Raw genomic sequence first — 27,964 nt, 5'->3', positions numbered from 1 at the left:
ATTAGGCCTGAATGGGCATTTCTGCAGCTTTAAGGTTACAGTGTTAAGCTAAAGACATCTCTCATGTGACAAATGGATTAACAATAGAAACCTTGCAACATTGGATGAATTGTGGATAAAATCGTGATGAAATCTGGATTAACTTTTTGCATCAGTGGTATGCATATATTATCGTAGTGCGTCCGGCATTGGGGGGAGAGTTCGCCCCATTTCTTCTGCCCTTTACAGATTAGACATGATAAGATAAACCTGTGTCCATTGACCAACTGACCAATCTAGCCTACCTTTCCCCAGCTCCTAGAACTCTCAAATTATTATAAAGTTATCTGCACAACATACACTTGACCCTCAAACTCATCTGTTCAACTAATTCAACTGATATCTGCTTTCTCACTATATCTAACCTGCCATCTAATGGCTCCCAGTCTGCCATCAATTATTCCACCCTCCTTTCTTCCTTCTTTAGACAGCGCTACAAAGGATGCTTTTAGTATCTATTATCACCCTTTACAATCGCTAGCATTAGGCTTCCACCAAATGCATTCCACCTGTAAAGCATCTACCATTATCTAAATCCTTACCCACCACAAGCACTGCTCTACCACATTCTTTCATCTCTAATCACTGCCACGTTCAATACTGTATTGTTGATCAAAGAATATTATTAACAGTTATGTCACGCTAGGGTTCACTAATATTGCTCACATTTGGCTGACACCAAACTGCATTCCTGTTCTCTTCCAACACCAAGTCCTACTGATTACCAGAGAGTGTCCCTCAAAGATCTTTATCAGACTCCTCATCTTTTTCCCTTCCCTTTTTTTGCTTCCCTCGGCATCTTTCTGCACAAACTCATCTTTAGCAATAAATTCACTAAATTCACTTCATCACGCTTTATAGTTGATAACATTGACATTGTCTTAACCTTCCACACTGTCACAAACTCCCTCACAGCTTCAGGGACTGACTGCCTCTTTGCCTTGGATGATTATACCTTACTTAAGCCCATAACCTCCTAGGCTGGTATCAACTTCTCATTATCCGCGACTGTTTAAATCATGACATCCCTCATCTTAATGCTATATATTGTTCTCACTTTCCTGTTTGCATTAGACTTTGTTAAAACTCCTCCATTGAGTAGTCAACGTGTTCCAACCTTTAATCCTGTTAGGCCTTCTCAGGATGAATAGAAGGGCAATTCAGATTATCCTAATAACAATAAATGCATATTTACAGAATTACCACATGATTATGGCAGAATTGACAAACAATCAGCACATTTTCTAAACATGTTTTTTGAATGAACCTTACCTTTTAAAACACAGACTTCGTAAACCAAGCTGCTCTTAAAAACAATAATTAAAACACTGTTACACATCACTGACAGACCTCCATGATAAGAGGGGCTACCATAATTTCAAAGATAGGTTGTGGAGTCCATGGGTATATCAAACAACCAGCCATCAATCATGCCTAGAATATAATGACTCAGGTCCGATAGAAGTAGCAAGCAGTACTTCAGTTTCTTTAGGGCTTTACAATATTAACCAGGTTCACCTTAAATGGTGCTTTAATTATGTGTAGTGGCACAAGTAATCTTTCGACATTTCTGATTCTATGCAAGCACATCTGAATCTATGGAGAAAGGTATGCAGAGGGCAAATCACTGACAGCTCACGATACAACAAGTCGACCGGCATGTTTAGTGTCACTGGGGCCACTCACCTGTAATCACATATTATCATAATGGAGATTGTCAACCATTGTGAAATAGTAGATGGTGTTCAAGATGGTAAGCCATCACGTGATCAAAAAACCTTTATGGTGTGAGACCACACTCTAGGAATTGCATCTCATTGAACCCTCATCAATACAATCATCCATCATGTTGAGATCGGGTCAGACACAATCTGAACCCAGATCGGGGCTCTGTGGTCCAAAGGTCCGCACTTACTAGACCTTTTCCTTTTCTCAGAATAACTACTGTTGTCTCACTAGGTTGAGGAGAAATAGCAGTCGGGCCTGAAAATTATTTGAGTGATTAGGCATTATTTATCTGCTACCTTCCATGGGAAAGTGTACTACTGGCATCTCTTGTTGTGAAAGGTCTGCCAGTTCATTTCCACTTGGTCCTTTCCTTGATTCATGTGAGGCATGTAAGGCCACACATATGCGTGCACCTAAGTATTAGGCAGAGTGAGTTTAGAGTGTCTACTGTGTTTGGCAGTATGGTGACAAGAATCCATTTTGGGTCTCTTAGAGTGTGTGGTTCACAAGATAAAGGATAGAGCATGAAAGACAGGGTTGTGAATGGTAGGAAAGTCCCAGGACTGTCTCGAAGTATCCAGACGTAAATATTTGTGTGGCTTGCTGTAATACACCACAAGTGGAAAAGTTAAACGAGGTAGAGCTAGTGATTAGTTTGTAAGATTATGAGTACCAGTGCCCAAAACATTGTTCACGATCCCGCACCTTGCAGGGCACTTAATACCAAGGCTGCATAGTCTGGAATCCATACAACCCTCTCTAATCCAATATGCTGCAAGTTTGTCTCGGATACTGCTAAGAAACCACTGATTTACTAGCGGATTACCTTCTGCTTCCTTTTTCCTTCTCCTCCGTGATTTGGCTGATGGGAGCTGCGGTGAATGTGTCCCGGTGATGCCGCACGGTCTCCGCGTCCCTCCCTCCTCCTGCGCTGGTCGGAAGCAGCCGTGGAGCTGAGACACGGCCGCAGAGCGGTGGCCCGCGGTCTCCTCCGGGGCAGCACGGGTAGTGTCAACACCAGCAGCAACCCCGGAATAGGTGCATTTTTTTGCCAGTAGTGGTGGTGTCAGCGTGGCCGGCTGGCACTGGGGAGCAGGAGTAGGAGTCCACTGAAGTGGGAGAGCATATACGGAACTACCTTGTTGAAAGCGGTGAAGGCAGTAAGAGCGCGGTTTCCCTGGCGCAGGAGGGACACACTGTGCTATCAACAGAGGCTACAGGGGCTGATCCCCCCACTTCAAATAACACCCCGGGCAGGAAAGGGGGTACAAAAAAAGTTAAACGGGGCAAGGGCACACAGGGCACGCAGGCTCCACAGGAAGATGCCATAGGGCATGGTGTAAGCACTGAGGGCATAGTTACGACACTAAGTGCTACACTAGGTGGTAATGTTTGTGACTTCCGACAGCGGAAAGGGGCCGTTTTGGAGCAGGGTCGTCAAGTGAAGGCGAGAGTTGTTAGGGAGGCGAGAAATAAAGGTCCTCAGAAAGCAGCGCTGAAAAACAGCTCAGTGCGCATCACCCCATTGCGCTCTTTTTTTAGGGTTCAGCCTCAGATTTTGAGTATTAAAAACCAAGCGGCTTTTATCGACCCAATCGACCATACTGACCTGTATAACCCCTTTTCTGTCTCTAACACCACTCCCATAGTGCCTAAGGTCCCCTATGAAATACCCTGTGACACTTCTATAACTTTGGCTAAACAGATGGAAGTCTCAGTAATATCTTCCGGGTCAGCCAATAACTTAATCAGCCCAGATAATTCTATCCACTCCGAGGAGCCACCTTCAGCAACTTCAGGGCCTTCTTCTTCCTTGCCTTCTTTATCTTCCTTGCCTTCTCAGCCAGAAGTTCATGGTTTAAGCGGGGCAGAGAGTTTAGCTGGGGCCTCGATAGAGGGACTCATCACCTCTTTGAAAGCAGACATAAAACAAGGCTTTATGGTCTCAGCAGATAATCAATCGGAAATAAGGGCAGCTTGTGAGGTGCTGGAGAAAAAAGTCGATCTACTTAATAAAAGAACTGAATCCTTGGAGAGCTCAGTAGAGGAGCTTAAAGCAAATTTGGGGTCTGCTGAAGTGAAAATCCAAGCCCTACGTAGAGACGGAGACGACATGCGGGAGAGGGTGGAGACACTCGAGAACTACTCACGGAGGAATAATCTCCGCCTGCTGAAGGTTCCGGAGGGCAAGGAAGGGAGTGACATTAAGACCTTTGTGGTAGCACTATTAAAAGACTCGTTGAATCTGGAGGAGCCGGTTGATCTCTTGGAAAAAGGCATTCAAAGGGTGCATAGAGACCCTTTTCGATTAAATCCCGGTACGGCCAAACCAAGGAAAATCTTAATTAACTTTCTCACTTACACGGTAAAAGAAAAGATCTTGAACCTGGCCTTGAAAGCCAAATCATTAAAGGGTCCAGATTTCCCATTTGAGGTATGCTCAGATTTATCCAAAGTTACCCTAGATCGGCAGTGGGAACTAGGCCAAAGAATGGAGAAATTTAGATCTCTTTGCCCCACTGTGCAAATGAGATTCCCCGCTTCCCTAAAAATCATGTACAATAATAAAATGTACAATATTAGATCTCCATACGAGGCCTATGAATTATTGCAATCCTTAAGTGATGCTTCATGGGGGAAAGAATGAAATTCGACTTAAATAGAGTCTGGAGGGGGAGTTCGTTTTTTTTGTTCTTTTCCCTCTCAGTGGAAAAAAAGAGAAAAAAGAGGAAATAAAAAAATATATATAGATATAAAAAATTATTTTTTCTAATATCGAACTATAAAATGAACAAATTTAAATAATACACAAAAAAAGAAGGGAAAGGGGAAGAAAATGAAAAAGGGAAAGGAAGGAAAGAGAAAAAAAATAAAGGAAAAAATAAGAGCAATAAAATCAGGAAAATTCATTCTTAGACAGAACTGAGCTGGGAGGGAATCCGCACCCGATATTTTTTCTTTTTCTTAGCACTGGTTGTATATTTTAGCGGGAAGGGTAGAGGGGGTCTGCTGGAGGACATAAACTCTGGTCATACATCAGGCCAGTGTAAGCAGGGTTGGGTTTCTCAGGATGTGGGGGGGACGGGGGATGAAAGGGGTGAAACGTTAAAAATTCCTCATATACCGGTACCCTATCAGCATCATTCAATCTTCAAGTTCACCGGGTATCAGGGAGCTCAGCAGTCCTTTTGGACCGGGTCAGGACTTGATCTAGGGTTTTGTAATGAGTTGTCATTGGCGGTGGTGGCTGTGAAGGATATGGCCCCATGACATCGCTTCACTACTTGTCCTGGAATGTCAATGGCCTGCGCACGAAGGGTAGAAGAGACAGAATACTTCAATATCTGAGAGATTTCCTGGCGCAGGTCATTGCCATCCAGGAAACTCATCTTCTCAAATCTGAGACTATAGAACTATTAAAAAATCTGAGATGGGTAGACACCTTTATTTGTACGGATCAAACTGCGAATATCAGAGGGCTTCTGTTCATATTTAAAAAACAAGCTAAGGTCCAAATACTGGAATGTAGGGAAGACCATAGCAGGAGATGGCTTATATCAAGAGTTTCTTTAGGGGGTATGCTGTTTTCTCTTGTGGGCTATTACGGTCCAACTCAGGATGACCCCTCATATTTAGAGATATCATTCGCTGCCACCTTACTGATTTTCCGGACCCCGTAATCTGGTTTGGGGACTTTAATATTATGTTGAACCCCAAGCTAGATAAATCACCAAATTCTAGAGCTTGTGTCCCTTCAAAATCAAGGCAATTACTTTTGACCATGATGACACAGCTAGGGCTAGCTGATATATGGAGGTAACGGGCGGGAGATCAATTGGGGGTCTCTTTCAAGAACCTAAAGTACAAACATAAGTCCAGAATAGATTATGCCCTGTTTAGTTATTGTGTTGTAATACTTTATTCGATATATTCATATATCATAAAAGTGCAAACATTTCTAAACATCAAACCCAATATAAAAAGTATTACATCCATTTAAGCGTAAAAACAATAAAATGCTATGTACAGTTAAAAAGCTCAGTAAAAAATGCATACACAGTAATATTCATATAGCTGGCTATAAAAAGGAGGTTTAGGTTTTGTTGTCGTTTAGCAGTCTTGTGCGTATAAACCAAGCACTCGCAAGGTACTTTGCAACCCCACAAACAATGTACAGGGATGTTGTATCAGTTAAAAGGATACGCAAAACAATCCTAAAATCTCTAGCACCCAGCTGCCTACACACAGGTTTTAGCCATCTTGTTCTGGGGTGTTTGTAGGCTTTACAAGCAGACAGAAAATGCGGTAGGGATTCTTTCCTGCATGGGCAGCCTGGACAAACGAGATCATGGTCCCTCATTCTTTTCCACCCTTCTGTAAAATTTTTAAGAGGGAGTATTCCGTATCTCATTGTCAAGAAAAGAGATCTGTCTCTTGGAATTCGAATATAGTCTAAAAAAGGCTCATACTTTACAGTGGGTTTGTGTTCCAAGAATTGGCTGGTCAACACCCCCCATTTTGTGCTCTTTAGTTCCTCAGCCTGCACCCACTCCCAGTAGATTTTTTTAACAATTTGCTTATGCGGTGGGGACTGGGTAATCCAAAATTCGGCCATTCCTAAACTCACTACCAAGTGTCTCAGTTTGTTCAGCCATTGTATCTTGTTCGCGGTATTCAGGGCAATCAATTCATCCAACACCAAAGCGTATTTTGCCAGTTCTGGTGTCCTTCTTAGGCGTAACCAGAACAGCAAAGGACGGAGGCGTACTATGTCTGCAATTGAACGTTTGCCCATATCATTGAATAGTGGTTTCAGGGGGGTCGAGAGCGGGAGGGATACTAAGTCTCTCACAAACTTATTCTCTGCTCTTACCAGATCCACCGTATTCTCACATCCCCATAGTTCAGAGCCATAAACCGCTGATGCCAACGCTTTGCCCTCGTAGATGGTAAGAGCCGGGGCTATCGGCCTACTGATAGACAGCCGTTGGTTCCTCAGGATGACTCCAGAAACTCTTTTGAGGTTTAGGAACATCTTGGCCACGTGGGAGTCCCATTTCATTTTGTTGTTTATCCTGACTCCCAAGTAGTCAAATTCCTCCACCACCTCAAGCGGAAACCCATTTAAACTAATGTTTACTCTCCTAGTTTTTTTTGGGGAGGATAAAACCATCAGCTTAGTTTTAGTGGTGTTAACAGTTAGCCCCCGTCTATTACAAAACATACTAAATCGGTCTAGTAGTTTCATCAGCAGGGTGTCGTCTGCGAAGAGGAGGGTCGGTGTTTTCTCCCCTGCCAGGACTGGGGCATCCGCAGAGTACTCCCTGAAATGGGCTACCACCCCATTGATAAAGAGGGAGAACAATGTCGGAGCCATCACACAGCCCTGGCGGACCCCCCTGTTCACTGGCACCCTCCCTGTTAACTGCCCTTGACTCCCCCACCGAATTCTGGCGTAGTTGCCTTGATGGAGCCTGACAATAAATTCCAAAAGGTAACATGGGAACCCCATATCCAGCAGTACCTTCCAAAGCTTATCACGGGGGATTACATGGAACGCAGTTTTTAAATCAATAAAAGTTAGATATAAGGTGCCCTTTGCGATGGTCACAGATTTCCAGTATATCGCGAAGAGCCTGAAAACCTGGTCCATCATGCCCACATTCTGCCGGAAGCCCACCTGGAAATGAGTCAGAATATTATCTTCATCAAGACACGCCCCTATTCTAGTGACAACTACCCTGACAACTACTTTCTGAATTGTATCAATTAGACTTATTGGCCTGTAGTTGGCAGGGTCCTCCCTATCACCTTTCTTGTATATAGCCACTACCTCGGCGCCCTTCCATGATTCAGGGACAGGATGTCCCTGGAGGATCAGATTCATCAGGAGGGCAATAAAGTCAGACCAGGGGTTAGGGTCGTGCAAAAGTAGGTCGCCTGGTAACCCATCCGGTCCTGCTGCTTTACTGGGTAGTATTTTAGTGATAGCATAATGCACTTCCCGGATGGTAAAGGATTCTATATGTGTTTCGTTCTCCGTCCCAAATTCAATAGATGGCTCTAATGTCTGCTTCACCACAATACAGTTTTAAGAAGTGGGAATGCCACTGCTGCTCCGTTATGTGGTTTGGCACAGGCTCTGCCCCCCTTCTATTAAGTTTATTGGCCACACTACAAAACACAGATGAATCTTTCATACTGGCAGCATGCATAAGTTGCTGCCAGTGTTCTTCCTCCCAATCCCTTTTAGCTGTTTTAATGCTCGTACTGTACTCTTTTCTGGCTAGCCTTACTGCTATTACATCCTTTTCCTTAATGGAAGTTGCTATTGTCTTTCTCTTTTTCCTACATTCGGGTGTATACCAGGGTGTGCCATTTGAGGATTTTTTTTTTAGATTTCGTGAACCCTCTATTCCCCCCACAGTAAAATGCAGACCAATTTTGTCAATTAAGTTATTGTAGGATTCAGTAAATTTGAAGCTTGAGTCGCTAACCAGAGTAAGCCTAGAAGATGTAAGGACTCTAGTCTCTACTTGAACCAGCTCTTTAATACTAGACAATTTAGCCTCTTCACACCTTACCCTATGCCATTTTAGTTTGCGGTTGCAGTTCGATGGAATTACTTCTTTTGTGATCATTACCGGGGCACTCCTTACTTCAATTACACTCCCCCAATTGATTTTCATACAAAGTGGGTTATGATCACTATCCTGCGATTGTCTAACCTCCATGTCTACTAGTTTATCCCATGATCGAATGTCAAGTAATATGTAATCTATGCGTGACGGGCAACTTAATTTATTATACGTCATTTCCCCTTTAGAGTCGGAAATGGTCCTTCCTTTGAGTGCACGCAGATTATGTTCTATTGTTAGGGCATTTATTTGTATTGCTCTAGCCGACCATTTCCTAATAGGTTCCAAGTTTAAAGGCGGGATGTGCTGCTTCCAATCGTCCGTGCTAGGACCAAAAAGGTCTTCGTCAGCTAGGGGTTCATATGTACAATTAAAATCTCCCCCTACTATAACATTAGAACAGGGGGGGATGCCTGCCAGTGTTTCATCCAATAGTGCTAATGTTGACGATGTTTGGCCACCCGGGGAACCTCTAGCATATACGCAAAATAGTTCCACTGTATATCCCAAGTTAGGGCCTTTAAGGGATATATATAATATATAATCTGAGGGTAAATTATGGACAGTGACCGCTCAATTCAGTGCCACACTCAACCATATATGAAGCCCACCTGAGGGGCGTCCTTTCCCTACCGTTGTTGCTGGGATAAAGTAAGTGGCATACCCATTTTTATGAAGTGGGATCATACTCCATGTTTCTTGGAACATGCAGATATTAAAGGTATCAATGAATCCATTCCATTCCGGAATGGCCAGTTTTTTACGAAGCCCTGCTATGTTCCATGAAAGGAGATTGATAACATTAGATTTTGGAGCCATTCCTTTCAATGCTGCATGGGAAGAAGATCCCTCATCCACTATGTTTGGGGGTTTATAGCCTTTGCTGGTAATTTCCTTCCCTATCCCAAAGCTCTCTTCTCTAATAAGTGCCGTCTCCTACCACTCTGTGGCATTTATTATGGTCTCGCTCCTATGCTTACTCCTTTGGGCACTATATGTGTGTGGCAGATTACTTGTCTGGTAACCCTTTCCTAGTCAGTCTATGTTGTTCAAGTCTGAATCTTCTTGGTAGGTAACTTTTGACCACCAGGGTAACTGTCTAATTTGTATATTGGAGTGTCTGGGAGGAGATGTTCTGCACTCCAGAGCTACCAAATTCTCTGCTAATGTCATGTCACCTAATTGGATTTCAATACAATCTGTATCAGAGCTCGGCAAAGACAATCTTTGGACTTTGGTCATGTCTTCCCTTATAATTGATCTGCACCCTCTTATATGGCGCAGCCAATGTATTGCTTTGTTACAGATAGAATCCCTACTCTCATATGCTTTGGGGCTAAGCTTCGGCACCCCAGTCATATAGACAGTGGTGTTCGAGGGTCTATACGATGTATTTTTTGGGGCATTATACAATTTTTCCCCTGCGGTTGCTGTTTTATTTCCTTCTCTGGGGTCACTCCAAGACCCTTTGGTCCCTTGTTTGGCTTTTGGCAAGGGGCCTAGCTGTTTTACTGCACCCGCATAAGAGCTGGCGTTGTCCCGCACTGCTGTACCCCTGCCTGATGGTACTTTAGTTAGCATTTGGACTGCCGGTGCTTCAGGTATTTTGGCGACTTTAGCTTCTCCTGCCTGCGTGATGGGAATTTTTATCGATTTGGAAGTGGTAGCTGTTTGTGGGGCCTTTAAGGCACCCTGCCGTCTTGAAGTTTTAAGGCCAGCTGCTGAACCAGCCACTGGTACTGCCCGGGTATTTGGGTCTCTTGCCAGTAAAGATGGCACTGCTGTTTGAGGTGCACATGGGATTTGTTTACCACCCTGCTTTATTAATCCCGTCAACAATTTCCTCATCTGCACTATTTCCTCTCCCAGACAGCCCATTTTTTTAAAGAAGATATTTTTGAAATTCTGGCAATTTGGACATTCTATTGTGCTATCTGGACTCTTCTCTCGGTCTCCTGGTCCTACTTCTAGTACTTCGGATAATTCTCTTGTTTCTCCTTCTAATATAGCATATCTGTTGGAGCAGACAATCCCTATATCACATAAAGCCTCCACCCCATCCCTATCTGGAGACTCTATTAGTTTAGGCGGGATCTCTACCCCATTATTTAGAGTACACCCCTTTAGAGTATCTATAGTGTTAATTACAGCAGTATTTTTTGGGGCTTGGTGAATTTCAGGCTCTATGTGGGTAGAGAGGCGTTTGTTTTGAAACATTACCGGGATTACTTTAGCCCGTTTCTGTGCTACAGCCTCTAGTAAGGGGTCTATCTTCCCTCCTTCTTTAGAATTTGGGGCCCTCGATAGAATCTCCTCGCATTCTTCCACTAACAATTCAATATTTGATAAAAGACAGTTTGAAGATGCATGTAGTGACTTTTTAGCCTTTTTCCCTTTTTTCCCATTAGCATGATCTATACCCCCTTCTGTAGTCTTTCTTTTACCCATTCCCTTTATCAGTCCTCTAGGTTTACATATGATGTTAACCTTGCTCCTTTCTGCGAAACGAATGGGGGAAACAACAGCCAATTATCCTTCCAACAGCTGACACAGTACCTCTTTGTTGGATGGGCTATGTTGCTCCACAGCTTAGGGGGGTGGCCCAGCCCTGCCCCTATCTGTCCCGGACTGTCACAGACTGTCCCGCCCTTGTCCCGGGCTTAGCCCGGTGTGCCCCGCGCGCGTCCTCGCGGGACGAGAGGGTACGCTGGGCTTTATGCGCCTCCTGGCGCTGGATAATGAGGGTGGCGGCGTCCTGGGTTGGGGCTGCTGGGAATCGTAGTCCTGACCAGCGGAGCAGAGCCCGGCGAGCCAAGGAAGCAGTGGGGGTGGGTCGCTCGGCGGTGCGATGCCCGGCCGCTACACAGAACAAACAAGGTGAGCCTCACACGCCTCAGCGGAGCTAAGCCTGGCCGGCGTGATAACACCCGCAATGCAGCACAGAGTCCTCGACAGCACGCTGGGCTTTAAGCGCCTCCTGGCGCTGGATAATGAGGGTGGCGGCGTCCTGGGTTGGGGCTGCTGGGAATCGTAGTCCTGACCAGCGGAGCAGAGATCGGCCAGCCAAGGAAGCAGTGGGGTGAGTCGCTCGGCGGAGTGATGCCCGGCCGCTACACAGAACAAACAAGGTGAGCCTCACACGCCTCAGCGGAGCTAAGCCCGGCCGGCGTCATAACCCCCGCAATGCAGCACAGAGTCCGCGACAGCACGCTGGGCTTTATGCGCCTCCTGGCGCTGTATAATGAGGGTGGCGGCTTCCTGGGTTGGGGCTGCTGGGAATCGTAGTCCTGACCAGCGGAGCAGAGCCCAGCCAGCCAAGGAAGCAGTGGGGGTGGGTCGCTCGGCGGAGCGATGCCCGGCCGCTACACAGAACAAACAAGGTGAGCCTCACACGCCTCAGCGAAGCTAAGCCCGGCCGGCGTGATAACCCCCGCAATGCAGCACAGAGTCCTCGACAGCACGCTGGGCTTTATGCGCCTCCTGGCGCTGCATAATGAGGGTGGTGGCGTCCTAGGTTGGGGCTGCTGGGAATCGTAGTCCTGACCAGCGGAGCAGAGCCCGGCCAGCCAAGGAACCAGTGGGGGTGGGTCGCTCGGCGGAGCGATGCCCGGCTGCTACACAGAACAAACAAGGTGAGCCTCACACGCCTCAGCGAAGCTAAGCCCGGCCGGCGTGATAACCCCCGCAATGCAGCACAGAGTCCTCGACAGCACGCTGGGCTTTATGCGCCTCCTGGCGCTGCATAATGAGGGTGGTGGCGTCCTAGGTTGGGGCTGCTGGGAATCGTAGTCCTGACCAGCGGAGCAGAGCCCGGCCAGCCAAGGAACCAGTGGGGGGTGGGTCGCTCGGCGGAGCGATGGCCGGCCGCTACACAGAACTAACAATGTGACCCTCACACGCCTCAGCGGAGCTAAGCCCGGCCGGCGTGATAACCCCCGCAATGCAGCACAGAGTCCTCGACAGCACGCTGGGCTTTATGCGCCTCCTGGCACTGGATAATGAGGCTGGCGGCGTCCTGGGTTGGGGCTGCTGGGAATCGTAGTCCTGACCAGCGGAGCAGAGCCCGGCCAGCCAAGGAAGCAGTGGGGGTTGGTCGCTCGGCGGAGCGATGCCCGGCCGCTACACAGAACAAACAAGGTGAGCCTCACACGCCTCAGCGGAGCTAAGCCCGGCTGGCGTGATAACCCCCGCAATGCAGCAGTTTAGTTATTGTCTTAAAGACTCAGTCAAATACATTGTATACTTGCCATCCCACCTCTCTGATCATTCGGCAATTGTCTTTAGTCTAATTCTCACACAGCAACATCGGTATAGCTCATGGTCTTTTGACCGCACCATTTTATTGGAGGAAGATGAAATCAATTTTCTCCGTTCCGAGACCAAACATTTCCTCGAGGTAAACTTAAATTTAGCAAATATTTCCATCGTCTGGGGTGCTCTAAAAGCCTTCTGGAGAGCCTCTATTACTAATAGAGCCTCCCATTTAAGAAGGAAATTTAAGGATACCATCAAGGGTCTAGAGGTGGAAATGAATAGCATCGAGCATAAAGTAGGGGCTCACATAGATTCAAAGGAAGACCACGAAAAACTAGACTCCCTTAAAAAACAACTCGAAACCATTCTCCAAGAGAGAATTGCCCGTAGATGGGAAGTGAGTAAAATCTCTCACTTTGAATTTGGCGAAGCAGCAGGCAAGATACTCGCCTGGAAAATAAAAACAGACCAGGTGCGAAAATATATAAAAGACATCATGGTAGAGGGTGAGACATCTCACCGCCTATCCAACTTGAATATTGGGAATGCTTTTTGGGAATTCTTCCAAACTATATATAAGGAAGATATTTTTGAGGACTATGAAAAGGGGAATACCTGGCTCGATAGGGTCTCCCTACCTAAACTCTCAATGAGCAAATATTAGGATTGGAGTTGAAAATTACTGATGAGGAAGTAAGTAAGGCCATTTCTCAGTCTAAGTGGGGGAAGGTGGCTGGTCCAGACGGCTTACCAGGGGAGCTGTATCGCTCACTCAAAGAGGTCATCACTCCAATTTTGGTGAAAGTCTTTAACAACATCCTCCTGAAGGGAGATGAGCCCCCTAATTCATGGAGCGAGGCGAAGGTAGTTCTGATTCTTAAAGGGGAAGATCCGACTGATTGTGGGTCCTACCGCCCAATTTCACTCCTCAACAACGATTACAAAATCTTTGCTGCCATCATGTCAAATAGGTTGGGGGGTGTAGCTGATACCATCATTCACCCAGACCAAAAGGGCTTTGTTAAGGGACGCCAATTAGCGGACCTTACATACGATCTGGTCGGTGCTATCTACATTGCATCGACATTGCATCCACCTTTTCCCTCCCCTTGGCCGGCTTAACCCTTGATGCAACCAAAACCTTTGACAGGGTGAACTGGGCATTTCTGTCTGCGGTTATGAAAAAATTTAATCTAGGAAACAGATTTTGTCGAGCGATAGAACTCCTATATAAGGCCCCGACAGCTAGATTGTTAGTTAATAGCTCACTGACTGAGATATTTAAGATCACAAGGGGTACAAGACAGGGCTGCCCGCTTTTCCTTCTTCTTTTTAACCTCTATATCGAACCCTTTGCTCAGGTGCTTAGAGAAGATCTTAACATCCCTTCTTTTAAATTTGGAGGATGGGAAAGGCGGGTGGCCCTATATGCAGATGACATCCTCATATTGACAGCTGACCTTGATCTAGCTTTTCCAACAATTATTAAGAGGGCGGAGGAGTTCGGTAAGGTTTCGGGCTATGAAATAAACGCCAACAATACCGAAATCATGGCCTGGAACATAAGTAATTCACAATTTAATGTTGGTTCCACCTTGCGTTATTTGGGAAACAGAATTACACAGGAGGTAGGGAGAATTCCTGAATACAATCTAGACCGGGTGTTTAAAAATTGCCAAAAGCAGCTGAAGTCTTGGGCCCACCTCCCCTTATCCAACTTGGGGAGGATCAATCTAGTAAAGTTGTCCATCCTGCACAAACTTACATTTCTTTTTAACTCCATCCCTTTGGCGTTTGACACTAAGCAAATAGAGAAATATCAACGGGAATTAAATTCCTTCATTTGGAAATATAGAGCCACTAGATTGGTGTGGAAGAAGCTCAGGCAGAGGAGGGAAAAGGAGGGTTGGCATTACCAGTCTTGCAATATTATGCATCGGCTTTTCAGCTCTCGCACTCGAGAATGCTCCTAAAATTACCCACTACTACACCGGAAGGAGAAATGTTTCGGGCCATGTTAAAGGGTGCTGATAAAGGGTGCTGATCTGCCAGCGGAAGGCTTTATGTTCAAGTTTGGGGATCAAAAATTCTTTAAAAAAATTAAATTAAAAATCATCTAATCGTTAGCCAGAAGTTGGGCAACAATAAGAAGGAAAGTGGGACTTAGTTATTTTTCAAACTTTGCACCACTGTGGGAATCGCCAGGTACACCATCTTGCTTCCAGGATAATTTGATTACTCCTGTGAGGGAATCTGGTATCTCAAAGTGGGGAGACCTGTTGGTAGGGGGTTCTTTGTTGTCCTGGGAAGATCTACGGGGGACAGTAGGCCCTGGTCTATCTAGGTTCAAGTACATTCAGCTGAATAGTTGGGCCCAGGCACAGTCTAGACAGGGCATCCCTCTGGGGAAGGACAGCAACCTGGAAGAACTGTTAGTGGAGAGGCCTGGGGGTAGCAAGGAGGTCTCACTTTGGTATTGGGCAATCAAGGAAGAAGTAGATGGCGATTTCAAACTTGCCGATGAGTTATGGGGAGACCAGTTAGATATTCAGTGTGCGCAGGTTTGGATGGACTCATTCACTTTGTTGCACAAATTAGTGAAACCTGCCTGGTTGAAGCGAAACCATCTCTTTACAGCCCATCTGGCGTATCTTTCTCCCTTAAAGTTATCGAAATTTCAGCCGGGGAAAGTATGCAATAAATGTGGCCTTCCAGAAGCATCTGATTTGCACATGTTTAAAGATCCTTTATCCAGCTTTTCTGGGATGAAGTGAAGAAGTCCCTGGATTCTATTTTGAAGGTTTCTTTGATTATTAGTCTCCCTCTAATCATTTTCAGCCTCGATGACAACATCTCCGGCCATGCCAGGTCTCTCTTCTTTTACGCAATCCTCATGGCCAGAAGACAAATCTGTAAGTTTTGGGTGGACTCCGTCGCTCCAACACATTCAGGATGGCTGACTTCGCTGTATGAAATATCTAGGGTGGACTTGGCTAGATCCTGCAGTAAGAAAAAGCTTGCATTTTGGGACTTATTGGTACAGTGGAAATAGGATGCCGGGGTTTTTTTTTTCTCCTTTTCTGCTCCATGGATCAGGGTAGCACATCTTCCAGGCAAAAAACATGGTCCGACAGGTGGGAAAATACCTCGGTGGAATAAAATAGTCTACCCTCCATCTCCAGATGCTCCTTCCACCAATCAATCAATCGTGTCTTGGTCCGAGTTATACAAAGACCCCTGAACTTGTTCAGAAAAGATACGCAAGGTGGTCGGTGTTTTATATAGGAGAGTTAAGGCAAATGAGGACAAAAAAAAAACTCCTCTCTAATCCACTGCCAGACACTCCCTGCCCTTTTATGTCCCTCCTATGGATTCCTGCTTTGTCCCTTTGTGACATGTTTTCTGTCTTTCACTTCCTTCTTTTCCCGTTTGTGTCTTCTTCTCTCTCCAGCTCTCGGGAAAGGTTTAATGAATAAAAACAGGTGCCGATCCCCAAAACCATGTGCCGGTGGCTCCCGCAGGCAACCACCGGCTCAAATTAGGCACTGGATGAGCACCATGTTTAAGAGAACCCTGCATCCAGATAATACATGGATAGGTTGGAGATGGCATACTGTGAGTAAATTAAAGGTCAATCAAATTCACAGCTGGCAAGGACAGGCGATCCATGAAAATGACCATAATGTAAACTGGTACTATTTAAGAATCCTCTGGCATTATTTAGAGTTGGGCAGTTGCAGCAAAATTGCCAAAAATGGGCTAATGTGCTGTCATTATATTAAAAGAGAACTAATGTTGGTAGCATTTTGTAAAAAGGCTGATGGGCCATCAGGCACATCTAGGCAAATGGGCCCTCTGAAACCTCTCTGGAGAATAACCCATATAGTTGACTTTCAACTATATAGACCATATACATATGCAACAATAAATAGGACAACAAATATTCAGATATGAAAAAATCCCAAAGTTCCTTTTTGCAGTTCGTTTTTCTACATGTTCATTAAGAAATAAATATTTGGTTTTGCAAATAAAAATGATGACTTACTGTCCGACCAAAATTATTCTGTTAAGTCAGTATTGTAGGTGTACCCTTGCAAGAGGTAAACAAATAAATAGAACATATCTATCTATACTACTATAATAAAGGAGAAACTTGCAGGCTTTGAGGCAAGTAAACGCGGGAACCACTGCGCCAATCTACACACCCGATACACCGTAGAAATCGGTAGGGTGTGTAGATGGTTATAGGCTATATAAACTTTAAAAAAAAACTTATTTAAAAAAATTAATTAAAAACAAAGTAGTCCCCCCAAAGTAGCGCCGGCCGCGACGTGCGTGCTCACGTCGAGGACCGGCGGACATGGCGCGGGGGAGTAGCGGTCACGTGAGCAGCAGCGGACAGGCCAGCGGCGGTGAGAGACCAGCGGAGAGGCAGACATGGCGTGGGGGAGGAGCAGCGGCGGACTGGCGGTGAGGAGCAGAGCGGCGAGGACCTGTCAACTCAGGAGCGGAGAATGAGGTAAGCAGGCGGGTGTCGGGCCAGGCGGGGGACGGGGAGGTTACTAAAGGCAATGTCGGGGCAGGCGGGGGTCGGGGCAGGAGGGGGACGGGGACTAACACCTCCAGGCGAGGGTCGGGCCAGGCGGCAGGCGGCGGACGGTGCGGGCGGGGGCACGGGCTGCTGGGCAATGTCGGGGCAGGCGGGGGTAGGGGGATGCCTTAAAGCACCCGGACAAGGTCGGGACGGGCTGCTAGTTGAGGATAAAACAGAAAGTTAGCAACCTAGGTCAACAACGTTTATTTACTTGGGTTCCTAGAAGTTGTAAAATGACAATGGAATGGTGAAAGTATAGTAAACATGTAGAACACAATTACATTGCCATTCAACATTTTTTTTTTATTATTTGTATGCATGGATATCTTGGCAGAATCAAGGGGTTGGAAAAAGAAGCTTCTGAGTTAATTTTCATGCTATGTACCACTCACTTGTTCTCTGCTTTAATGGTTCATGCAAAAGTCTTAAATATATCTAGTACATAATCTATCTTAAGACAGTATTCAGAAGCAGTTGAAATGGATATTAAAATAGTACCTAATGCACCTACGTTTGAATTGACCCTCCTATGAACCTGTCCTACGACACTGGTGACATTGGTGGGACATCTAAATATTCTCAGCTGACACCGTAAAGCATGTTGTAGGGCCGTTCTTAACCCGTTAAGTGCTGCCGTCGGCTGTTGAACGTTCGGAGCACTACCTGGCTGGTGGAGCGCACGTTCAACGGCCGACGCAGCCCCGCCCGCTCTTTAAAACGGCTGCACTGCCGCGAAAAAACGGCCGCGGTTAACGGGTTAAATTCCAGTCAAGCTCTAATTGATGACACACAATGGCTGTTGTTCATCCACTTCTCACAAATCGTCGATGGCCTTCCCTTTCCACTTCAAAGGATGCCATCTCCACATAATGAGTCTTTGAAAAGTGCATCAATTAGTTACACTCCATCATTTTGCTCTCCTACTCATCAAATTGTCTACTCATAGATTGCCTGACTTGCCAACTACAACTCTGGGTATTCAAACTTGCCCAATTCTACAGGTTAACTTACGTACGTTTTAACTCTCGGATTTCCAGCATTGAGTGGCTTTTCTGCAACCAGGAACAATAACCTCAAAGACTATTTTAACATTTTCAATTTTTTAATTCTGATCCAATTTGTGTATTACTATTCATAGAGCATTTTTTATATTCAATGTCAGCACCTCAATAGACAGTGTGGCATCCACAAGATGTAACACATACCTCTGCCTCTCCAAGAAGGAGGTGACGGATCAACCCATATGCCCAGACCTTCATGACTGCTAGGACACTCAACCCAAAGTGCTGCAAATGGATCCTCAATTTGATATCAATCAGAATGCCAATTCTGAATTTACTTGAGTACCAGCAAAGCTCATCATTTTATGGCTCATCCTAATTTCATTCCATACTAATCCCATGCTCATCCATGTTCTGCCTCCTAATACTAAAGAAGGTATGCAAACATCAGACCCAGAATTAAGGGGGGTTGTTCTTATATAATGGTGGTGATATCTCTCTCTCACACACACTTTTTTGCCTACTAGCAGAGCACAAATGTTACAGACTTCAAATTCATTATTCTTTCCCCTCAAAGGATATGATATAAGTTTCACAGACCTTGTTTGTCTACCAAGTCACAGACTAATTTACCCCATTAAAAGTGTCATGAAAGTCTCTGTCTTACCGGGGATTTTGTGGTCCACCTCTAACACAATGGGAATTCTGAAACACTGCTTGGGCAGGTGGTTGTAGTGAAGCTGTTTAACATGTGACTCCGGTCGTGTTTCCTTGGTGAGCTAACCAAAGGGCCAGAAAACTGATCCTCTTCTGCTAACTTCTTCCCAGTGAGCAGCCCTCCAACCGGAACAAAAACACCACATATGTAATTGGCATCACATCTTAGGCCTCTGAAGGACCTAGCAACAGGCAGGCATACAACAGTATTTCATCAAACTTTGTGCGAAGTGCCATAAAACAACTGCTGTTGGCTAACGGCTAGGGCGCTTGATCTCGGACCTGGGGAACTAGGTTTGAGTCTCGGTAATGACGCTAAAACATTCTGTGATTCTGGGCAAATCACTTAATCTACCCGTGCCTAACAAAAATGAATGTGTGTCCTCATGTAATGTAACTGGTGCTATGTAAAGCGCTCTGATACCCAATTCGGATTCGGGTTAGGTTCGCGCTATATAAAACTCTGCAAAAAAAAAAAATCCATCTGTGGTTGCCCCATGGTTATTGGGTGGCAGTACTGGTAGACATCTGTCAGATGCTGCTTTCTTCTACTTCATTGGTTGTAATTGGAAAGATGAATTGATGTTCCTGAGATACGATCACCATCTTTAACACTCAGAATTCACGAACTTTAGGGACCTCAGAGTCCTTGTCGCAATGTAATATTGGTATGGGAAGTTGCATGGACCATGCAAAATTCCATTGGAATTGGATGAACCTTACAAAATACTGTTGCGATGTAATGTATGTTATGTATGAGATGTCGAGTGGACCTTACACAAATCCAAATTGTGATTTAAACAACTCCAACCAGATTTCAGAATCCAAGGACCTTGTAATGAGGTGGGTCATCTAGCTAATGCAGATCACAGTTTCACCACACATGCCATAAATCAAAAACACTGTTCTTAGAATGCTTAACTGATATCTATCCATACCATGCCCAGTCTCACTTTCTTTAGGTATTTATTGATAGAAAATACAGGGGGTGGTTGGGTTATTGAGCTTTTTCATAAGAGAATGCATCTACCGTTTTACCAAACTCATAATAATGCACACAGACTTCTCTGGGGGTGGCACTAAACTATATGTCTCAAAATGTTATTGTTCCTCTGGCCCAGGTCTCTTCTCTGGGACAACTACGTCCTTGGTGGCATACCAGAAATTTCTGCCATCCATGCAAAGTTCACTGGTTCAGCTTGCACACAGCCCTAAGATAACCTTTTGTATTACCTTCAGCATCCTAGTTTCACATACTACTCAATGAATGATCAGATCATTTATAAGAGACCATGACAGACAAAAGAACTTTTAATAATTTAATATCTTAATGCAGTCTTATTCAAATGGCATTATTCTGTATACATCATTTTACATAATGGAACGCGAAGGCTTGCTTTGCAATCAGAATCAATGTTCATTTCGATGTTGCTTCTTAATCACAGGGAGTGGAAGGTGGACGGATAACATGGGAGCTGGTGCTTGTATTCTCAGGTCAGTACTTCCTGCCACCTTTTGCTGACTGCTGGTCCTGGCAAACTGGAGCACATGGGGCTGTTGAAGAAGAAAGTGAACATTAATGAGTGATTTTTATGATATATCATGTGCAGAAATTTGGTTTCAGAGCAACAAATACAAGAAAAAGATTTTCTGACGCATCTATTTGAGTGAGGAGAGGGTATTTTTCTCTTCAAAGGAAGAAGATAAATGGACAATATCTGACTCTGGTGTTTCACAGAACATTATACTTTGAACACTCAGGATCATGGACCTGTGTTGCTATAGATGGCCACTAACCCCAGCCTCATCCACGAAATGTTGTGCAAAAATGGTGCTCCCGTCACATCTTGTGTATCATCTTTCAACATGGATTGCTAGACCACCAAGCTGATACTTTGAGGTGTCAAATTGTAATGGTTAGTGTGCTAAAGGGTTCCTATAGTCAAACATGGCATCACCATCTAATCGTGTGTGTACTTTTGTGGATATTGAATATTAGATAGTTCCTTCTGCATTTTTCATGAGGCTCTATGTATCATTGAGGAAGCACTGACGATATTACCTACAGCTGCTCCTCTTCTAAGGTACATTGTACCATTATAAGATGGTGAACACAAACAGGATATTTGAGAGGTATGGTTATTTTGAGTCAAAACTCTCAAATCAGTCATGTTGCTTATCTTCACAAAATCAACCCAGCTCGCAGACCAACCTTATGTAGCAAATCTCAACAGCAACATCAGATGAAGTCTCAAAAGCACCAGAACCCTGCAAAAGGTGAGCCAGCCAAGAGGTTTCTATATCATTTTTCTGCCAACCAAAGACTCCTTCTTCCTACTGGAGCTTTTAATCCTTATGGTGTCTGCTTAACCTCTCTGGCTCACACGCAATAAACTTTGAATCTGTTTTACTGAATGCAGTCTCTTGGTTCGAACCACTGGCCTCATTCAGCTAGGCTGACCACGTGTACTCACAGGTCAGCTTAGTTTGACCTGCTTACCCTGTCAGCATTCGTCAGAGCTGACCAGTGACTGGCAGGGGAAATCACAGTTGTTAATTCACAGGATTCTAACTTGATTGCCCACCTACCATAGGTCATCAGAGATCCAAGGGAGACAGTAGGCCAATTCCCACAAGAGCCCAATGTCCTGTTGCTCTGATGTCAGAGCAGGGAAGAACCAGGCTTCAAAACAAGTGTTCATGCTAATGGCTCGAAATTAGAGCCATACACGACATATCAATATATAGGGTAGAAACTGATTAAGAATCAAAATATCCATGAGTCATTTCACAGTTTCAACGCAAGGCTAAATGTTTTTTGCCAAAGATAAGATGTGCGTAACAATGTTTTATTGATATTTTTTTCCAAAGTGATTCTCCCTCCATCTGGGATCTGTTCTGAAGAAAAACATTTCCTGTATAAATTCCTAAGCATAGACAAACTCAGACAGTTCCCACACATTGGATGAGTGGTGTGCACCGCAGGACACATGCAATGCCCCTTTTTTGAGAAATGAACACATTTCTCCTTATTTGCACCTGCTTGAAGTAGGTGTTAGTTTTTGACACAATGCCCAGTCTGGTTATTTAAGTGGACTGGCCTTTACATTAAAACATATGAGTACTTGTGTTGATCTAAGCCATTAACACCAGCTTGACACAAAACCAGACATAGTAGTTTTTGCCCAGTGAAAGTGCACCTTTCCAGCGCAAAACACGTTTTATAAGGGATAGGAAGAAGCAGGCACAGCTTTGCGTCATGCTCGCGCCTGCCTAAAGTCTTCGCTCACCCTTTTCAAGGGGGAAGATGCCATGCGCTGAAGTGTAGTCCATTGTAATAATGGAAAGAGCCAGACAGGGTTATTCATCATAGTCCAAACTGGACGACAGAATTGTGACACCTACATCTGCTCTTTTAGGGAAGACCAAGAGCTGAAGGATCCTACTATGAAATTCTGCCTACGCTCATCGCTGTTCCAAACTGTGGAGTGAGGTCAACAATCATTCCATAAGAATTTTTAAGTTCGAAGCTGGACCTATGTGTTGTGAAAAAGTTGCACACTTAGAAGGGATAACTTGGTACTGGCACAAGTCAGCATAACCAGCCATCAGTCGATTCTCTGGAAGATGTTAATGCGCTCCTGCACTGATGTGTCACCCAGGAAGTGATTGCACCTTTCCAACCATAACTGTCCCTTTGCGGTTGTATGACATAACCTCTCATGCCTAAATGAACTGTACTACACATGCCTTTACAACTAATTTAATTGTAAAGGCATTTTTGATAAAGATATATGCTTGGCAAAGATCTGACCTCAGCCCCCCTGCCCTGAGGCCTAAAATCCAGCCCTCCTGTGTTCTAATCTACCAGTCCCGGCTGTATGAACTATCCCGACCTCCTACCCTGAGCTCAAAAACCCAGCCCCTGGCCCAAAAAAGCTACCCCCAACCACAGCCCCGACCCTGATCCCTAAAAATTGGCCCCAGCCTTTCCCCTCCTCCCTGAGCTCTAAAACTGGGCCCCACCATAAACTTACCCCCCTCCCCCTCAGCCAAAGCCCCAGCCTAACTTATCACACCTCCTCCGGGTCCTTTCTGCAGTGATCCTTATGGTTCCTCTCCCAACCCCTTCAGACAGCTAGAACGCTCACTGCCTTATTATGCATGGTTAAGACATATGCGTGTTTAAGGCAAGCGTTGTCCAGCTTGCTGGGAAACAGCATGGGTGCTAAGGTCCACGTTGTAAAGACTGTTCCCCTCCCCTTACTGCAAGGGTGTAGGCCACCTGTTGGTAGATTTTATTTCTCGCTGGAAGACCAATCTACTTACGTCTACAGTGCTCCAGATCTACAGCTGTGTCCCTAAAACTACAGATCCCGCTTTAGTCGCACTTGACAGCGTCCATCTCACAACCTTAAACTTTAGCATGACTTTGGGATTGGTGTTACCACAATCTTATGCTTTTGGAAACTGAAAAGAGATCTTTATACATAACAGAACCACCAATAAAAAATAACTAACATTATAAAAACAGATACATATTGCTAAATAACATTTTTTTGAATTTAATATAGGTATTACGCCTCTTAATTGGGAATGGTCAGCTCTGTTGTCATCTTCATTAAATGAAACTTACCTGGCTCACACTGTGGCTCACACTGGGGCTTACACTGAGGCTCACATTGAGGGACTGGGTCCTGGCACCGCACCACTGGGGCACATGCTGAAAAGGAAGACAAGGGTGCACATTACAAACTCATACATAACATACCGTGGAGTGCACATCTGATCTACATTGCCAAACCTAGCAGTCTTACATTAGACAAAGAATACTGAGACACACATGGGCCTGCTTCACAAGCCCAGTCACACCCCTGCTGGGCTGTCTACATTAAGATATATGTCCATAATATCGACCTACAATAATATTGCATCTGCTGTATCACAAAGTATATAGTTACTATTATGATCTCTTTATTAACTAACTTTGCAATGTAATGGTTAGATCAGTGTAGTGTATCTGATAGTATTGTCATGTGATATAAAGCATGTGATACAGAGATAGTATACCCTCTACAGCACGCACTTAATAAAGACTACAAGTGGCTTGGAAAACAGTTGATTACAGATAGCCAAGTGACAAAAGTCATTTTATTCATTAGAACATTGCAATATTGGGAGCTCAATTGAAAACAATGGAGTGTTCCGGGCTTATAATGGCTGGTATAAACCTGGAGCTCCAACATTTCAATGTTTCTTTGTTCACAGCCCTGGCTGTGAATAAAGGCTTCAGGGAGCCCGAGGGGATTCCAATCCCCTCATCCTCCCATAAGGCTTTGTACTTTTTTGTTAAAGCATTCGGCCCTCTAGTGGCAGAATGTTCTAATAGCCTTATAGCCCTTCGTAGCTGGGCTATACCGGCTATTAAAGTCCCTCTCCCTTGTTAAAGGCCCGAGCCGAATTAACGCTGGAGAGAGCATTTAATAGCCGGTATAGCCCTCTACAGCGGGCTATTAGGCTATACTATGAGCAGCTAATAAAAGGGGTTATTTTTCAAAGTAATAATAAATCTGAGAGGAGTACAACGACAGTCTGCAGAGTGATTTACAAAGCTTTTTTCAGGCATAAGTTTGGCCTATTTGTATCTATGTCTGACTCATGCCTGAACAGAAAAAGAGGTGAAGAAAATATCGTAAAATTTGAAGGCAGGAGTGACTTTTATAGAAATTAAAAGCAAAAAAGTTATTAAAAGAATGCAAATGCACGTTCTAAAATGGTCAAACAAATGTATGGACACATAGAGCCCGATTCACAAAAGTAATATTAGACAAAATCCTAACTTTACGACTGTCAGTATTCACAGAAGCCATTTAGGAGTACTAAAGTGAGGATTTTGTCTCAGTTAAAGTTAAGTTTGATCTTAAGTTAAACTTAAGACAAACTTAAGGTTAACTGAGATAAAATCCTAGTCGTAAATTTAGGATTTTGTCTCAGGTTACTTTTGTGAATCAGGCCCTTAATTATTGATGAAACTAGACGTTTTCAGCTGTGACTATCAGCTTCACTCACTTACGCACATACATGCACAGTTTACACCTGCAGGGGCATCGACTGTTTATGAATCCCCCAAATGCCATTCGACTGCATGTTTAATTCATATAATTCCTTCTTAACATTGCCACATTAGTATTTACATGTTTTATGTTGGGGTGTGACTGGGACATAGAACCAGTATGAACAGATTTTCTGATGTCATCAGCTTGACTGTGGAACAGGTTCCAACCGGAAGCGCTACTGCTGAATGAATCAATATTTTAGAGTCCCCAGAAGGTCTCCTGATGATTTTGCTCTCATTTCCCCTGTAGGAGGAAGCATCATGATCTCCATGTAAGGGATGGCAACATTTGAATGAAAAAATATAAATCGGTCAAGATAACTTTCCCTACAATTCACTTTAGCAAAACATGTAATAAAGTTATTGCTGTTGTTGCTGGTGTTGAAGGCAGATGGTGGCTCGGCCACACTAAGTAGGTCAATATAGGACATTTTTACTGAAAATAAAGATTCATTGTGAAGCAGTTGGTGGCCTCATTCTTTCCAGGGCCAGATCCTAATTCCTTAAGGCCCAGTGTATCTTTTACTCATGTTGTAGGCAGATATTTCAGAATTCAAAATAGTCAAAATCATTTTGATCTATAGGATGTGCGCTTGAAGCACAGTAATGGTACCAAACTGGGAAATCTGTGAGGCTCCTAAAAGGCATGTGTGACTGAGTCAATCACTTGTTAGGTGAACCTGTGATATTGTGGACTTCGTTCCAGTCTTAAATGACCTAAAGAGACAGTGTGGTTTTAGACATTGTCCTGAATTCCATATTGCTCAATCTGCTTTGACAGGTAAACAGTAACCCTACAACCCTAATGTTTTACAGTGTCACGGAAAAGTGTGCCCCGTAATATCCCATTGACCATGGATTTGATCACAAATCCTTGGCTTTGCCTTGTTTACAACTAGTTCTCCCGAGGCTGCCTATTAGATCATTCAATAACCTCGTGTTTAATTTGGACACAGTTGTAAAAAGACCAGACCGAGGCTTCGCTAGTCTTACTGAACACACCAGATTCTCCTCTGTTTTACTGTCAAGCTCCTTAATGCTAATTTTGATTCATGTGGAGTAACCTTGTGTTTATCGCAATGAAATAAATAAGCATGATGTCTACAGATCTTGGTCTTTTAATCACATTCAAGTATCATATACCATCAAAAAGTTCATTGATAGCCGAGAGTACAATTAATTCCTCTAGCTTCCTGCACTTTTTGCCAAATGTAATTTTGGTGGGACAACTTGAGATTGTAATAGTGACACACACTGTAAAAAGAACAACAGAAGGAAGTGTCCATGAGTTTTATTGAATTCAACATGATGATTTGGGAGCTGGAAACCCAACACTTTGACACAAAGTCAAAAAAGAGCCAAAGTAGACAGATTGCCATGTAATCATGAATCCAAGAGAGAGTAGTATGGTGAGACCGAAGCGAGGACATTGGCATTGCTTCTTATTGATGCATATTGTTGGATTTTGAATTGACATATAATAATAAAGAACCAGAAGAAAAAGCTATGTTTTTAATGTTCTGCCAAAGGAGTTCCTGTTCTTGGGCTTGGGTCATAAATCCATTTCTCTTTCAGCATTAGCTTAACTGGAAACTTTTCAAAGTATCAAAGGCATGGGTAGTGCCCAGCTACTTACAATTTCACCTGAGTTGTAATTTTGGAATACCTAAAACATTGCCCTCATACTTAATCAATCCCCTGTAACTTTTTAAAAACTAATTTATCCTCTGTTTTTTAAACATTAGTTGGGCATATAAAACATTTTGAGTGATTAGTTGAAAGAATGTTTTGCAACACTCAGGAGCGGTGATTGAATGATAAATTGATATTAAAATTATAGCATGATCCTAGTAAAGCTACTAAACGGAACACTTTAAAAATGAAGGGAAAAAATATCACAAGTGACATCAAGTCTGCAAGTTCTGCACTGATTTTACCTAAGGTTTTGCAGTTGTTACAGTGGAAATATTTCGACCTTGTCATTTGTTTGTAAATTGTATGGTACAAGCACATCCCATCTCCTGTTTCATTGCACATTTTATCACCAATTTTATGCAATGTAAAGTGGATCACATAAGATGGCAAATAGCAAATTGATTTAATCGCAGAACATATAGGATCACATTTGGAAAGTTAGAAAGTTAGATTGACTAGATAGTGCTTGCCTATAGCTATCTCGTGTTCCCATCTTCCTCCCATTTAATCTGCCCGTTTATATCATTTGTCTAAGTAAGAAATAAGTACTTACGGTCTTGGCATTTCTCCACGACTTTAACATCTTGGCACTGGGCCTTTTGAGTTTCTCTGCATCCTCCCTTGGCAGACATGGTCGTCTCTTGCACCGGCGTCAAACTCAGCGACAAAGGAAAATATTGGAAGAGTCACTTTGAGTTGTGCCCGGCCTAATCGTAGAGGAGGCTTATATACACAAGCAAACTGCTCCTTCCGCCTGTTGAGCAACATTAGCAGCATATTTTCACACCCATCATTTTTATCATATCTCCAAAGGAAGATCATGTTTAATTGGTTTGGTTTTTTTTGCTTGAGGGCAGAGTGTTTTTTATTTTTTTTAATCTTGCAAGATATTCCACACTTATGCAGCACAGGTCCTATTTTTTGAGGTGTGTCTTTAAAAGGTTTGCTGATAAATCATTACTGCATATGTTAATCATTTGAATACATACCATTGGGCAGAAGACTATTCAGAATTTTCATACCATGCATACCAGGAGAGTGTAACTTATTTGACCTCTAATCTCAATACTCTTCCCTTATTTCTTCTTTGATTGTGAAATTCTTTTAGTTCAACACAACTAACACACTAACCTTTGAAGCCCGTAGAACGCATTGTTTAGTTATGGGAGCAGAACTGTCAATG

The 27,964-nt window shown here is 43.9% G+C and overlaps 1 long non-coding RNA gene across 2 annotated transcripts in view; it reads right to left on the bottom strand.

Moving 5' to 3' along the window:
• The window catches only part of LOC144754931 (uncharacterized), a 216,266-nt gene extending 188,775 nt beyond the window's left edge, over positions 1 to 27,491 (bottom strand). Inside the window, exons 1-3 of one of the 2 annotated variants that reach the window (XR_013594798.1) lie at positions 27,335 to 27,491; positions 23,608 to 23,694; positions 20,278 to 20,525 (exon numbers count right to left, since the gene is read on the bottom strand). This is a non-coding gene — a long non-coding RNA (uncharacterized LOC144754931). Of the gene's footprint in view, positions 1 to 20,277; positions 20,526 to 23,607; positions 23,695 to 27,334 lie in introns of those variants that run through there. The other variant, XR_013594800.1, reaches the window with a different exon arrangement.
• Positions 27,492 to 27,964: the final 473 nt, after the last annotated feature.

This window comes from Lissotriton helveticus, chromosome 5_1 (assembly GCF_964261635.1).
Source record: "Lissotriton helveticus chromosome 5_1, aLisHel1.1, whole genome shotgun sequence".
In the NCBI taxonomy this organism is placed as follows: domain Eukaryota; kingdom Metazoa; phylum Chordata; class Amphibia; order Caudata; family Salamandridae; genus Lissotriton; species Lissotriton helveticus.
This window is presented reverse-complemented; position numbering and strand designations above follow the sequence as displayed.